Here is a 13,351-nt window from a genome sequence, read left to right as displayed (position 1 = left end):
CGCTCTCTCTCTCTCTCTCTCTCTCTCTCTCTCTCTCTCAGCTCTCTCTCAGCTCTCTCTCTCTCTCTCTCTCTCTCTCTCTCTCTCTTAGCTCTGAGTTGTGCTTTCTCATCATTTTCTGAACTCTCCCTTTTTTGTTCTTTAGGCCCCTCCCTCTGATAAGAATGAAAGATAAATATATCTGTACTGGTGTCATTATAAAACATCTGAAAACACCTCCTCTTTCTATCTGTCATTTATCTTTCTCTGCTTCCTTCTTTACCGCACTCTACTACACTATACTGTACTCTGCAATACTATATTGTACTCTGCAATACTATATTGTACTCTGCAATACTATATTGTGCTCCTCAATACTATATTGTGCTCTGCAATACTATACTACCATGCAATACTCTATTGCCATGCAATACTATACTACGCAATACTATACTGCACTCTGCGATACTCTACCAGTATACTTTACCGTGCAATACTCATTATACTGTACAATACCCTACCATCCATACTCATTATACTGTATAGTACTATATCACGCAGTACTCATTATACTGTATAGTACTATCATGCAATAATACATACTGTTATGTAAGTCTCCATGTGGTTTTTGACACTAGAGTTAGCACACCTCATAGAAGTCTACTAATAGTACTATATCACGCAATACTCATTATACTGTATAGTCCTATATCACGCAATACTCATTATACTGTATAGTACTATATCACGCAATACTCATACTGTAAAGTACTATATTATGCAATACTCATTATACTGTATAGTGCTATATCACGCAATACTCATTATACTGTATAGTGCTATATCACGCAATACTCATTATACTGTATAGTACTATATCACGCAAAACTCATTATACTGTCCTGTATAGTACTATCATGCTATATTACCTACTGTTATGTAATAGTCTCCATGTGCTTTTTGACACTAGAGTGAGCACACCTCATAGGCGTCTACTAATAGGGAGCAGTAGAACATCTAGGTTATTCTAGACTATCGTTGTGGGTCAATGTGCATTTGAAACATGTTTTTTTTTTATTGAACTTTTGGCAAACAGATGGAAGTTGAGTGTGTGTGTGTGTATATATATATATATAGTAGGCATCACCCTGATAAAACGTAGCCTTTTCTACAGACAGTTATCACGTTACATCAAACACGGATGATTTTGATGATAATAAAGCAGTCTCTGTAATATAGTAGTGGTGTCAAACCCAATACTTAACCCGCTGTTCACGCCACGCTCGTAACAGCTGTAATGGTATCACGTCTCATTTGGATAGACAACGACCTGTTCTACGATCTGACCACGACTACTGTCACGTCTTTCACTCTTCTGTAATCTATATCGGAGTTCTCTCTGCCGTTTTTAGAAGTTGTGTTTTTTATGTAGATGTAGTAATGAGATGGTAGTTGTTTCCAGAGATGGCTGTAGACACCTGTTACTGAGCCGAATGCTGTTAACTCTGAAGAAGGGGTAGGCGACTTGATTCAGCCGAGGCGGACGACCTGAACATAATCGCCATCATCATCATTATAATAATTTGCTGCAAATTGACCACAACTAAGCCCCTAAAAAGAGGTTGTTATTTGAAAATGCAATCACGCCATACCTTGATTACATTGAGACATGATCACGTCTCTTTTGTAGGAAGGAAAATACTTGGGAACAGATTTCCTAAATTATACACTTGACCAACCGCCTCAATTGGGTTTTTCCCCAAAAAATTTTACATTGGATAAAAGTAGAGACACAGAGCTACAAAATGGTCTATCATACACTGCAGTTGAGGAAACAATGGGAAAGTAATTCTGCTTTGAAAGTCGATAAACTTGTAACCCCACATTTGAGAAAATTGCCCTTGGAATGTTTTGGTACCTACTGGAGAGCTCTTCTTTGTCTCCACCCATTCAGCATCGTTCACACCCTCTTAAGCCCCACCCATCTCTGTAAGGAGTCACCTGTGAGGCCATGTGCTAAACAGAGTGAGGTAGTTTAGTAAACAACCAAAGATTCCAAGACTAAAAGTGGTGAAAATAGTAGCAAAAAGTAGTTTATCTAGTCCTTGGCCTATATCCTAATCTGACTTTGGTGCAGGCCATGTTGTTCTTCACATTACCGTCTCTGGTAAACACACACTATATCAAATGAAATCAAAGTTTATTTGTCACATGCACAGGATACAAAAGGTGTAAATGGTACAGCGAAACGATTACCGGCATAGTAGCAATATCAAAAACAGTGTCCAGATAAAAAAAAAAAATTGAAATATTTTATAATTATTGAATGATGCTTACCAAGACACTTCTCCAAGTTGATGGTTCATGTGAAAGAAATGGATGTCGGAGGAAACACTGCTGAACTGACGACCGTAGTCAGCCTGCAGGCGCCAGGTCCACCACAAGGAGTCACTAGAGAGCGATGAGCCAAAGTAAACCCTCCCCTAACCCTGATGACGCTGGGCCAATTGTGCGCCGCCCTATGGGACTCCCGGTCACGACACAGCCTGGGATCGAACCAGGGTCTGTAGTGACGCCTCTAGCACTGCAGTGCCTTAGACCGCTGCGCCACTCAATATATTTATATAAATAAATAAATAAAAATTAAACCTAAGTCAGGGATTTCCCGAGTCTGATTTAATGTTCATGTCACAATCATCCTTCAGAAAATAGCCCCAGCACAACTTTTTTCCCGCTGATCTTTGTCGATAGCGCCTGCTAAATTCTGGGCAGCAATGTTTTTGAGAGCAGTAGCAACACTTTTTTTTTTTGATATTTTTTTTTGCTGTTCTCCACGACTAACGTTTATATCTTTCAAACAAGGATGATCTACACATACTGAGCAGCTCATGTTATAGACAGAAGCATGCTACATGGCCGACCAATCCAAACTCATCTCTCAGCATGTCCAGCCCACTCATTATCTCAGCCAATCATGGCAAGAGGAAAAGGTTCCTGTCTTTTTTTCCGGGGGCTAAACCAACCAGGCTCGTAGTTGTAACCATTTTATTCGTATTTACAGGTGACATACAAGTTAGTTATTAAGGCACATCAGAGTTCACGTTTCAGTCTCTCCTCTTATCTTTCCTTCCGCTTCTCCTCGTCTGTCCTCTCTTCCTCCTCTCCTCTCTTCCTCCTCGTCTCTCCTCTCTTCCTCCTCGTCTCTCCTCTCTTCCTCCTCGTCTCTCCTCTCTTCCTCCTCTTCCTCTCTTCCTCCTCTCCTCTCTTCCTCCTCTCCTCTCTTCCTCCTCGTCTCTCCTCTCTTCCTCCTCGTCTCTCCTCTCTTCCTCCTCGTCTCTCCTCTCCTCCTCCTCGTCTCTCCTCTCCTCCTCCTCATCTCTCCTCCTCCTCGTCTCTCCTCCTCCTCGTCTCTTCCTCCTCTCTCTCCTCCTCTTCTCTCCTCCTCCTCCTCTCTTCCTCCTCGTCTCTCCTCTCTCCTCCTCTCTCTCCTCTCCTCGTCTCTCCTCCTCCTCGTCTCTCCTCCTCCTCGTCTCTCTTCCTCCTCGTCTCTCCTCTCTTCCTCGTCTCTCCTCCTCCTCGTCTCTCCTCTCTTCCTCTCTCCTCCTCGTCTCTCCTCTCTTCCTCGTCTCTCCTCTCTTCCTCGTCTCTCCTCTCTTCCTCTTCCTCGTCTCTCCTCTCTTCCTCGTCTCTCCTCTCTTCCTCCTCGTCTCTCCTCTCTTCCTCTTCCTCGTCTCTCTTCCTCTTCCTCTCGTCTCTCCTCTCTTCCTCCTCCTCGTCTCTCCTCTCTTCCTCGTCTCTCCTCTCTTCCTCCTCCTCGTCTCTCCTCTCCTCCTCGTCTCTCCTCTCTTCCTCGTCTCTCCTCTCTTCCTCCTCCTCGTCTCTCCTCTCTTCCTCGTCTCTCCTCTCTTCCTCGTCTCTCCTCTCCTCCTCGTCTCTCCTCTCTCCTCTCTTCCTCCTCCTCGTCTCTCCTCTCCTCCTCGTCTCTCCTCTCCTCCTCGTCTCTCCTCTCCTCCTCGTCTCTCCTCTCTTCCTCCTCTCTCTCCTCTCTCCTCTCTTCCTCGTCTCTCCTCTCTTCCTCGTCTCTCCTCTCTTCCTCCTCCTCGTCTCTCCTCTCTTCCTCGTCGCTCCTCTCTTCCTCGTCGCTCCTCTCTTCCTCCTCGTCGTCTCTCCTCTCTTCCTCCTTCTCGTCTACTGTTTTTGTTGGGCCAAAGACCAGAACCACATGGCCTGTTGCTGACCCCGGCTCTACAGACTACAGTCAATGTGCTGTTTGGAGGAATATGACTTGATCACACCAATTACCATTTCACCCTCTATTACCTTTCCTTTCTGTAAGGTAGTGGTATAGGCTCAGAGAGATGTTAAATTAAGGAGCAATCGTTTCAATGGTTTTACCATTTTATGCTCCTTCGATTTAAAAAAAATAAAATAAAAAAATGCACTCCATGATGATAATGTCGGACACTGCTGCCATTCTACCGCTTCTGAGTCGCCATGGTAACCCTATAGCACCTGTTCCTAAGGAAGTGTGTGTTTCTTCCCAGCATCAAGGCCTCTCGGTCACCTGCTAAGGCCCAGACTCAGGCAGCCGACAAACCTGACGGTGAGTAACTGCAGGTCAGAGCTCAAATGACAGGGATGCTGGTAATTTAGCATACAAAATCCAAGCCTTTTATTTAGTAGTTAGATGCATTATAACATGCTATAAGCGTTGAAATATGCATTATAGCGTTAGCTATAAGCATAGTAATATATTGTAACGTGCTATAAGCATTCATACAGTCCCATGGTTCCTTTCTAATATACTATATGAGTCTTCCTGTTTTGTATTGTTTTAATACATTTCTCTGGGTTCCCCAGCCTCTAAGGCTCCAGTCAACTCTGGTCCCAAGGTGCGTCCTCCGTGGGTGACTGACCCAGGTTTCGCTGACCGTTACGCCCCAGACAAGACCAGTACGGTTCTGACCCAGCACAGACAGCCGGCCCAGCCTACGCCCATGCAGAACCGCTCCTCTATCCTACAGGCAGCTCAGCAGGCACCGGAGGACAGTGGAAGGACCCCTCTATGTGGAGCCTGCAAAAAGATCATTAGGTGGGAGTCATATGATTATACTGCCCCCTGTCTGTTAGATTAATAACGGCAAGGCCTTTATTTACTACTGCCCCCTGTCTGTTAGATTAATAACGGCAAGGCCTTTATTTACTACTGCCCCCTGTCTGTTAGATTAGTAACGGCAAGGCCTTTATTTACTACTGCCCCCTCTCTGCTAGATTAATAACGGCAAGGCCTTTATTTACTACTGCCCCCTGTCTGTTAGATTAATAACGGCAAGGCCTTTATTTACTACTGCCCCCTGTCTGTTAGATTAATAACTGCAAGGCCTTTATTTAGTACTGCCCCCTGTCTGTTAGATTAATAACGGCAAGGCCTTTATTTACTACTGCCCCCTGTCTGTTAGATTAATAACTGCAAGGCCTTTATTTACTACTGCCCCCTGTCTGCTAGATTAATAACGGCAAGGCCTTTATTTACTACTGCCCCCTGTCTGTTAGATTAATAACGGCAAGGCCTTTATTTACTACTGCCCCCTGTCTGTTAGATTAATAACGGCAAGTCCTTTATTTACTACTGCCCCCTGTCTGTTAGATTAATAACGGCAAGGCCTTTATTTACTACTGCCCCCTGTCTGTTAGATTAATAACCGCAAGGCCTTTATTTACTACTGCCCCCTGTCTGCTAGATTAATAACCGCAAGGCCTTTATTTACTACTGCCCCATGTCTGATATATCTTACACTAGAGCTAGCCAAGCCTGAAATCTCACCCAATTCCTTAAATATTGCAAAAATGTTTGACCAAAACCCCGAATGTCAAAGTAGCCCTCTATTGGGTCAATACAGCAACCTCCGTTCCCTACATGAGTTCTAGTTGAAAAAGTAGTGTACCGTATATAGAGAATAAACTCTATAGGCTATCATTTCATAATAGACTAGGTTTGCCGGATCGAACTGCTAAGCCCTGATTTGCTAGACCATGTGACCTGACCAGGTAATACTCTAGGACTTTATATAACCTCATTATTGCTATAAAATTTTTTTTAAAACAACACAAACAAAATGGAATGATCTGACACCATCTGACAGTTACGTGGATAGTGTACATACAGTAAGTCATGTCTGTTATGGTAGGATCACTATTTTACATTATAGAGCGCTATGCCTAGAAACCTCTGTTTCTGCCAGCTGGGCTTATCTAACCTGTGTGTGTGTGTGTGTGTGTGTGTGTGTGTGTGTGTGTGTGTGTGTGTGTGTGTGTTAGGGGCCGGTACCTGGTGGCGCTGGGTCAGTCCTGGCATCCAGAAGAGTTCCAGTGTTCCCAGTGTAAAGTGATGTTGGATGAGGGAGGATTCTTTGAGGAGAGGGGCTCAGTCTTCTGCACCAAGTGTTATGATAACAGATACGCTCCCAACTGTGCCAAATGCAAGAAGATTATCACAGGGGTGAGATGTCTACTGTCTGTCTACCGTCATCTATGACAATACAGGTCTACCGTCATCTCTGACAATACAGGTCTACCGTCATCTCTGACAATACAGGTCTACCGGCATCTCTGACAATACCGGTCTACAATACAGGTCTACCGTCATCTATGACAATACAGGTCTACCATCATCTATGAGAATACTGTGGAATGTAGACCACAAGCTAGTTTAGCAGGACCAGTCTATCGTCATCTCTGACAATACTGTGGAATGTAGACCACAAGCTTGTTTAGCTGTACCTGTAAACTGAGGTCTGACCCCCCCCTTTCCTTCCTTCCTTCCTTCCTTCCTTCCTTCCTTCCTTCCTTCCTTCCTTCCTTCCTTCCTTCCTTCCTCTGTTCAGGATATCATGCATGCTCTGAAGATGACCTACCATGTCCAGTGTTTCATGTGTGCTGCCTGTAAGAGCCCCATCAGAAACCAGGCCTTCTATATGGAGGAGGGAGAGCCTTACTGCGAGAGAGGTGAGGCTTAGAGAGGTGTGTGTGTGTGTGTGTGTGTGTGTGTGTGTGTGTGTGTGTGTGTGTGTGTGTGTGTGTGTGTGTGTGTGTGTGTGTGTGTTGCCTTACCTTAACATGTTAACTGTTGCTGTTGTAACCTTTTTTCTATCAAAACAGGGAAAAGTGTTGTCAGGTTGTAGAAATAGTGATTTTAAACGCCGTGTTCACAGCCTTTGTTGTGGACAGATTCTCTCAGTGACTCTCTCTCTCTCTCTCTCTCTCTTCCTCCGTCCACAGCTAATAGATCATCTACTCAAATGACTTTTATGTTGTGTGTGTTTGTCTATTTGTTTATATAAATGGAACGAGCTTCTGCTGTGTTATGACCCATGAAACCATTTACATCTCACACACACACACACACACACACACACACCACACCATTTGATTTGAATACCTTCAGCGTTGATAAACATTTTGCCGCCTCAGTACTTCTCTGGGATTGTGCTGCTCACACACACACCACAAACACCACACACCACACACCACAACCACACACACCACAAACACCACAAACACCACACACACACACACACACACACACACACACCACAACCACACACACCACAACCACACACACACACCACACAAACACCACACACCACAACCGCACACAAACACCACACACCACAACCGCACACAAACACCACACACCACAACCGCACACAAACACCACACACCACAACCGCACACAAACACCACACACCACAACCACATTCTGGCTCTAAAGCCTGAAACTTTCTCTAAGTCCCAGAGATAAGCAAAAGAAAACGAGGACAATCAATTTCATTCTGTGGAGCAATCTGTCCTCTTCCACTCTCATCCCTTCACTACAATCTGTCCTCCTCCTCTCTCATCCCTTCACTACAATCTGTCCTCCTCCTCTCTCATCCCTTCACTACAATCTGTCCTCCTCCTCTCTCATCCCTTCACTACAATCTGTCCTCCTCCTCTCTCATCCCTTCACTACAATCTGCTCTCCTCCTCTCTCATCCCTTCACTACAATCTGCTCTCCTCCACTCTCATCCCTTCACTACAATCTGCCCTCATCCACTCTCATCCCTTCACTACAATCTGCCCTCATCCACTCTCATCCCTTCCCTACAATCTGCCCTCCTCCTCTCTCATCCCATCCCTACAATCTGCCCTCCTCCTCTCTCATCCCTTCCCTACAATCTGCCCTCATCCTCTCTCATCCCTTCCCTACAATCTGCCCTCATCCTCTCTCATCCCTTCCCTACAATCTGCTCTCATCCCTTCACTACAATCTGCCCTCATCCACCCTCATCCCTTCACTACAATCTGCCCTCATCCACTCTCATCTCTTCCCTACAATCTGCCCTCCTCCACTCTCATCCCTTCCCTACAATCTGCTCTCCTCCACTCTCATCCCTTCCCTACAATCTGCTCTCCTCCTCTCTCATCCCTTCCCTACAATCTGCTCTCCTCCTCTCTCATCCCTTCCCTACAATCTGCTCTCCTCCTCTCTCATCCCTTCACTACAATCTGCTCTCATCCCTTCACTACAATCTGCTCTCATCCTCTCTCATCCCTTCACTACAATCTGCTCTCATCCCTTCACTACAATCTGCTCTCATCCTCTCTCATCCCTTCACTACAATCTGCTCTCATCCCTTCACTACAATCTGCCCTCCTCCTCTCATCCCTTCACTACAATCTGCTCTCTTCCACTCTCATCCCTTCACTACAATCTGCTCTCCTCCTCTCTCATCCCTTCCCTACAATCTGCTCTCTTCCTCCTCTCATCCCTTCACTACAATCTGCCCTCCTCCTCCTCCTCTCATCCGTTCACTACAATCTGCTCTCATCCACCCTCATCCCTTCACTACAATCTGCTCTCATCCACTCTCATCCCTTCACTACAATCTGCCCTCCTCCTCCTCCTCTCTCATCCCTTCCCTACAATCTGCTCTCATCCCTTCACTACAATCTGCTCTCCTCTCTCATCCCTTCACTACAATCTGCCCTCTTCCTCTCTCATCCCTTCCCCACAATCTGCTCTCCTCCTCTCTCATCCCTTCCCTACAATCTGCCCTCCTCCACTCTCATCCCTTCCCTACAATCTGCCCTCCTCCTCTCTCATCCCTTCACTACAATCTGCTCTCCTCCTCCTCTCATCCCATCCTTACAATCTGCTCTCATCCCATCCCTACAATCTGCTCTCATCCCATCCCTACAATCTGCCCTCCTCCTCTCTCATCCCTTCACTACAATCTTCCCTCCTCCTCCTCTCATCCCTTCCCTACAATCTGCCCTCCTCCTCTCTCATCCCTTCCCTACAATCTGCCCTCCTCCTCCTCTCATCCCTTCCCTACAATCTGCCCTCCTCCTCTCTCATCCCTTCCCTACAATCTGCTCTCCTCCTCTCTCATCCCTTCCCTACAATCTGCCCTCCTCCTCCTCTCATCCCTTCCCTACAATCTGCCCTCCTCCTCCTCTCATCCCTTCCCTACAATCTGCTCTCCTCCTCTCTCATCCCTTCCCTACAATCTGCTCTCATCCACTCTCATCCCTTCACTACAATCTGCCCTCCTCTTCCTCCTCTCATCCCTTCACTACAATCTGCCCTCCTCCTCTCTCATCCCTTCCCTACAATCTGCTCTCCTCCTCCTCTCATCCCTTCCCTACAATCTGCCCTCCTCCTCTCTCATCCCTTCCCTACAATCTGCTCTCCTCCTCCTCTCTCATCCCTTCCCTACAATCTGCTCTCATCCCTTCCCTACAATCTGCTCTCATCCCTTCCCTACAATCTGCTCTCATCCCTTCACTACAATCTGCTCTCCTCCTCTCTCATCCCTTCCCTACAATCTGCTCTCCTCCTCTCTCATCCCTTCCCTACAATCTGCTCTCATCCCTTCCCTACAATCTGCTCTCATCCCTTCACTACAATCTGCTCTCCTCGTCTCTCATCCCTTCCCTACAATCTGCCCTCCTCCTCTCTCATCCCTTCCCTACAATCTCCCCTCCTCCTCTCTCATCCCTTCCCTACAATCTCCCCTCCTCCTCTCTCATCCCTTCCCTACAATCTCCCCTCCTCCTCTCTCATCCCTTCCCTACAATCTCCCCTCCTCCTCTCTCATCCCTTCCCTACATTCTCCCCTCCTCCTCTCTCATCACTTCCCTACAATCTCCCCTCCTCCTCTCTCATCCCTTCCCTACAATCTGCTCTCCTCCACCTCTCTCATCCCTTCTCTACAATCTGCTCTCCTCCACCTCTCTCATCCCTTCTCTACAATCTGCTCTCCTCCTCTCTCATCCCTTCTCTACAATCTGCTCTCCTCCTCTCTATCCTTTCCCTACAATCTGCCCTCCTCCTCTCATCCCTTCCCTACAATCTGCTCTCCTCCTCTCTCATCCCTTCTCTACAATCTGCTCTCCTCCTCTCTCATCCCTTCTCTACAATCTGCTCTCCTCCTCTCATCCCTTCCCTACAATCTGCCCTCCTCCTCTCATCCCTTCCCTACAATCTGCTCTCCTCCTCTCTCATCCCTTCTCTACAATCTGCTCTCCTCCTCTCATCCTTTCCCTACAATCTGCCCTCCTCCTCTCATCCCTTCCCTACAATCTGCTCTCCTCCTCTCTCATCCCTTCTCTACAATCTGCTCTCCTCCTCCTCTCATCCCTTCTCTACAATCTGCTCTCCTCCTCCTCTCATCCCTTCCCTACAATCTGCTCTCCTCCTCTCATCCCTTCCCTACAATCTGCCCTCCTCCTCTCTCATCCCTTCCCTACAATCTGCCCTCCTCCTCTCTCATCCCTTCCCTACAATCTGCTCTCCTCCTCCTCCTCTCATCCCTTCCCTACAATCTGCTCTCCTCCTCTCATCCCTTCCCTACAATCTGCTCTCCTCCTCTCATCCCTTCCCTACAATCTGCTCTCCTCCTCTCTCATCCCTTCCCTACAATCTCCTCTCCTCCTCTCATCCCTTCCCTACAATCTGATCTCCTCCTCTCATCCCTTCCCTACAATCTGCTCTCCTCCTCTCCATCCCTTCTCTACAATCTGCTCTCCTCCTCCTCTCATCCCTTCCCTACAATCTGCTCTCCTCCTCCTCCTCTCATCCCTTCTCTACAATCTGCTCTCCTCCTCCTCCTCTCATCCCTTCCCTACAATCTGCTCTCCTCCTCTCATCCCTTCCCTACAATCTGCTCTCCTCCTCTCATCCCTTCCCTACAATCTGATCTCCTCCTCTCATCCCTTCCCTACAATCTGCTCTCCTCCTTTTCTCATCCCTTCCCTACAATCTGCTCTCCTCCTCCTCTCATCCCTTCCCTACAATCTGCTCTCCTCCTCCTCCTCTCATCCCTTCCCTACAATCTGCTCTCCTCCTCTCTCATCCCTTCCCTACAATCTGCTCTCATCCCTTCCCTACAATCTGCTCTCCTCCTTTCTCATCCCTTCCCTACAATCTGATCTCCTCCTCTCATCCCTTCCCTACAATCTGCTCTCCTCCTCTCATCCCTTCCCTACAATCTGCTCTCCTCCTCTCATCCCTTCCCTACAATCTGCTCTCCTCCTCTCATCCCTTCCCTACAATCTGATCTCCTCCTCTCATCCCTTCCCTACAATCTGATCTCCTCCTCTCATCCCTTCCCTACAATCTGATCTCCTCCTCTCATCCCTTCTCTACAATCTGCTCTCCTCCTCCTCCTCTCATCCCTTCCCTACAATCTGCTCTCCTCCTCTCATCCCTTCTCTACAATCTGCTCTCCTCCTCCTCTCATCCCTTCCCTACAATCTGCTCTCCTCCTCCTCTCATCCCTTCCCTACAATCTGCTCTCCTCCTCCTCCTCTCATCCCTTCTCTACAATCTGCTCTCCTCCTCCTCCTCTCATCACTTCCCTACAATCTGCCCTCCTCCTCTCATCCCTTCGCATTATTTCTTATATTTATTTCTTTCTACAATCTGCTCTCCTCCTCCTCTCATCCCTTCCCTACAATCTGCTCTCCTCCTCCTCCTCTCATCCCTTCCCTACAATCTGCTCTCCTCCTCCTCCTCTCATCCCTTCCCTACAATCTGCTCTCCTCCTCTCATCCCTTCCCTACAATCTGCTCTCCTCCTCTCATCCCTTCTCTACAATCTGCTCTCCTCCTCTCATCCCTTCCCTACAATCTGCTCTCCTCCTCCTCCTCTCATCCCTTCCCTACAATCTGCTCTCCTCCTCCTCTCATCCCTTCCCTACAATCTGCTCTCCTCCTCCTCCTCTCATCCCTTCCCTACAATCTGCTCTCCTCCTCCTCCTCTCATCCCTTCCCTACAATCTGCTCTCCTCCTCCTCCTCTCATCCCTTCCCTACAATCTGCTCTCCTCCTCTCATCCCTTCTCTACAATCTGCTCTCCTCCTCTCATCCCTTCCCTACAATCTGCTCTCCTCCTCTCATCCCTTCCCTACAATCTGCTCTCCTCCTCTCATCCCTTCCCTACAATCTGCTCTCCTCCTCTCATCCCTTCCCTACAATCTGCTCTCCTCCTCCTCCTCTCATCCCTTCCCTACAATCTGCTCTCCTCCTCCTCCTCTCATCCCTTCCCTACAATCTGCCCTCCTCCTCCTCTCTCATCCCTTCCCTACAATCTGCTCTCCTCCTCTCATCCCTTCTCTACAATCTGCTCTCCTCCTCTCATCCCTTCTCTACAATCTGCTCTCCTCCTCTCATCCCTTCCCTACAATCTGCTCTCCTCCTCCTCCTCTCATCCCTTCTCTACAATCTGCTCTCCTCCTCCTCCTCTCATCCCTTCCCTACAATCTGCTCTCCTCCTCGTCCTCTCATCCCTTCCCTACAATCTGCTCTCCTCCTCCTCCTCCTCTCATCCCTTCCCTACAATCTGCTCTCCTCCTCCTCTCATCCCTTCTCTACAATCTGCCCTCCTCCTCTCATCCCTTCTCTACAATCTGCCCTCCTCCTCTCATCCCTTCTCTACAATCTGCCCTCCTCCTCTCATCCCTTCCCTACAATCTGCTCTCCTCCTCCTCTCTCATCCCTTCCCTACAATCTGCTCTCCTCCTCTCATCCCTTCACTACAATCTGCTCTCCTCCTCCTCCTCTTATCCCTTCCCTACAATCTGCTCTCCTCCTCTCATCCCTTCTCTACAATCTGCTCTCCTCCTCTCATCCCTTCCCTACAATCTGCTCTCCTCCTCCTCCTCTCATCCCTTCTCTACAATCTGCTCTCCTCCTCCTCCTCTCATCCCTTCCCTACAATCTGCCCTCCTCCTCCTCCTCTCATCCCTTCCCTACAATCTGCTCTCCTCCTCCTCCTCTCATCCCTTCCCTACAATCTGCTCTCCTCCTCCTCCTCCTCTCATCCCT

At 47.8% G+C, this 13,351-nt stretch overlaps 1 protein-coding gene across 1 annotated transcript in view; it reads left to right on the top strand.

Moving 5' to 3' along the window:
- The window catches only part of LOC100196664 (PDZ and LIM domain 7), a gene marked incomplete at its 3' end in the record, with an annotated part of 74,052 nt that extends 66,651 nt beyond the window's left edge, over positions 1 to 7,401 (top strand). The window contains 1 exon segment of the mRNA NM_001141693.1: positions 7,381 to 7,401.
- Positions 7,402 to 13,351: the final 5,950 nt, after the last annotated feature.

This window comes from Salmo salar, chromosome ssa05, assembly GCF_905237065.1.
Source record: "Salmo salar chromosome ssa05, Ssal_v3.1, whole genome shotgun sequence".
In the NCBI taxonomy this organism is placed as follows: Eukaryota; Metazoa; Chordata; class Actinopteri; order Salmoniformes; family Salmonidae; genus Salmo; species Salmo salar.
Note: the sequence above shows the minus strand (reverse complement) of the source record. Positions and strands in the feature narration are given on the sequence as shown.